This window comes from Contarinia nasturtii, unplaced genomic scaffold, assembly GCF_009176525.2.
Source record: "Contarinia nasturtii isolate CC-2019 unplaced genomic scaffold, AAFC_CNas_1.1 Cnas_scaffold_4828, whole genome shotgun sequence".
Taxonomy (NCBI): domain Eukaryota; kingdom Metazoa; phylum Arthropoda; class Insecta; order Diptera; family Cecidomyiidae; genus Contarinia; species Contarinia nasturtii.
The window spans coordinates 1-3,020 of NW_022202109.1; the positions used below are offsets into that span (position 1 = coordinate 1).

A 3,020-nucleotide genomic window follows, 5' to 3' on the forward strand; every position below is an offset into this window, starting at 1 on the left:
ATGACTTCAACTGTATCCGTTATTTCTTCCCCAATACCGTGAAAGTCATGATTTTTGGTATACATTGAGCTCAGCATCGGAAGTCTATCAATTGCTGACGTGCTTCCATAAGCATCACCGTTCACTTGGTCCTCAAAAATTGAATTAATTTCGAAGTTGTCATAGGTTTCCTCGATTCTACAAAGAATTTTAAAAAATTTAATCAAAAAGATAAACAAATGGAATCCTGAGATGATATACTAACCGATGGGTCGTAGCTCGCAAAAAATACTGCCTGAACTCAGCATTAAACGACAAACCATCGTGTTTTAGTGCCATTTTAATGTTGCTCAGAGAATATTTGGCTTGTAGTTCGAACGCAAGAAGCATTTGGCTCATCTCGTTATTCCAGTTCAACATTTTCGGATTTTTACCTGGAATATACCGAAAAAAAATCAAATTGATAATAATGGAGAGAGAGAGAGAGATAGTACTTTGACTAAACGCGCCAATTGATTCGTTGTTGTTTAAGTTCTTGTCCAATTTTTATGTCGAAAAAATAACAATATTCAACTTGGAACACGATTCCGGTATTCGGACACAAAATTTCTTACTAAGAATTGATTGAATCGAAATTAAATTGATTATTCTCACCTTTTGATAAATAACTTCCAACAAAATGAAATGCTCTTGGGCGAATAGAAGAATATTTGAAATGAATTCAATCCAATAAAGTATTAATTCGACGAAAATATGAGTTTATTTCTTTAGTTTCCAGATTGAAACGTGTTCAGTACGTTGTTATGCAACAAGTCGTATAGATAGAATGACGCCATTGAATTCAAACCAAAAATTTATTGCTAAAAAACTGTCAAAATGAATTCGCTGTATTGATGTTCTAAACTCAGCGAAATCAGTTGCAGCAAAAGACCAGAAAAAAATACATAACAGGAAGCTATACAAATTTAATTTATTTTTAATCATTGTAAATGTATGAATTTACTCGATTTATTAATTTTTTTAAACGAACATTAAAGGTGTGAAAATTCTAATGATCCATTTCATTTACTTTAGGACACCATAATGTGTCTGAATACAATTAATCAATTAAGCAAAATGAATGTTATTTTCGATAATTATTAGTTCAGCTTGAAATATGTTTGAAATAGTAGAAGAGATAAATAGATGTCAATAAAAGTCATGATTTCAATGTTCACAATGAATGCGAATATTTTGAAGGTAGACGAGACCTTTTAAAAATTGGTGTGGATGGTGTCCAAATGTGTCTTCAGACTATCGTTTCGTGTAAAACACTTCGTACAAATCTCGCATCGAAACGGTTTTTCACCGTTGTGTGTTCGCATATGCCTTTGGAAATGATGTTTGTCGGAAGTGACAAACTTCTTGCAAATATGGCATTCATATCGACGATGTTTGCAAACTTTTTCGTGATCTTCTTGGTCGACCTCTTGATAAAATCCAGTGAAGCAGCCACGGCAATGAAACGGAGTTTCGTTGGTGTGTGTCACTTGGTGCCTTTTCATGTTGCGCATGATTGTGAATCCTTTGTGGCAAATATCACATCGATATGGTTTCTCACCGGTGTGAGTGCGCATGTGTTTCTTGATGTCCGAGTTGCTTTTGCAAGAATATTCACAGTGTATGCATTTGAAACATTTCTTCATCTTCAACTGGTTTGGTACAATTGCTGTTTTCAAATAGTTTTCAGTCTCCTTTCCTGGATATCTGGTTGATCTTCCGGTAACCTTTCCGTTTGGTAATATTTCCTTATTACTTTTGGCACAACGCAAGATCTTTGATTCATGATTTAGTGTAACGGTACGTTTTTTTGGTGCGTCCAACCCAGGATATAACGGTACATCACCAGTCATCAACGGAATGCCATTGTTCACTTCCCCATCTACCGGTGTCATTGCTTTACCAAGGCTTTTCTTGAAAAAATTAATTGCGTTCTTCGGAATGCCTTTGCGGCAATCAACGTTGTTTGAATTCATGTTTGGCTTTTCATCATAGCTTCCATCCTCGTTAAGTTGATCGCCATCGTTGAATTCAGGTGGCATGTCGTGATCATCGTAGTGAATGGTGGAAGGCGTTTCCAAGAATTGCATTTCAACCCAATTGCCTGCTTGGTCCTCTTTATCGCTTGAGTCGATTATTTCGACGGGGCCATTGATTTCGTGCTGACTACAGTTTCTACCATGGCTAAACATTTGGTATTCATCGGTTGCTGACGTGTTCACTTCTGCATAAGGGCTGACTTTGTCTTCCAACATTGAAATAATTTCAAATTGATCACAACTTTCCTTGATGCTACAAATATCATCAATAAAGTCAATTTTATAAAATGCCAAATCGAATATTTACCAACAACTTACCGATTATTCAGAGCCCGTACCAAATAATGCTTGAATTCGGCATCAAACGATAAGCCACTACATTTGAACGCCATTTTAATGTTTTTCAACGAATACTTTACTTGGCGGTCAATGGCAGCAAGCATATTATCCATTTCGTCATTCCAGCTCAACATTTTTCAAATTTTTAGCTATATTGGGGTAGACCAAATTAAAACGGTAATTAACAATGAGAAAAAATTCACATTTAAAATAGTTTTTCCCATGGCGCAGCAGTAAAATTAAGGAAAGATGAACTATTTTTCGATAAATGGAATGAAAACAATAAAATGACGTTATCAATTCATCGCATTCAACAAAAGTTTCAGAAATTCAATATCCAAAATACCTGTGGAACCAAAATATATTACAGAAATTCTGCGAAGTGTATGTCACTATGTCAGTTTTGTCAGTCTTTATGTTGTATCTTGAACATCGCAAGAAAAAACCATTTTGTGATATCAGACAACATCTTGGACTTTCTAAGCAAAAAAACCTTATTTTTTTCTACATTTAGTAGGTATTACTTAGGCGTGAAAATGTATTTAATACTTTATTTCTTGCGCAATGGAACCTTTATAGCTAATTTTTTCAATTTTCTATGCACTCCTCCATAAAATTCACATA

The 3,020-nt window shown here is 34.8% G+C and overlaps 1 long non-coding RNA gene across 1 annotated transcript; it reads right to left on the reverse strand.

The window, feature by feature from the left end:
* Positions 1-44: 44 nt before the first annotated feature.
* Positions 45-768, reverse strand: LOC116351179. The gene is made up of 3 exons (XR_004202105.1): positions 634-768; positions 245-413; positions 45-177 (listed from the first exon to the last, which is right to left on the reverse strand). It is a non-coding gene; the product is annotated as an uncharacterized LOC116351179 (long non-coding RNA).
* Positions 769-3,020: the final 2,252 nt, after the last annotated feature.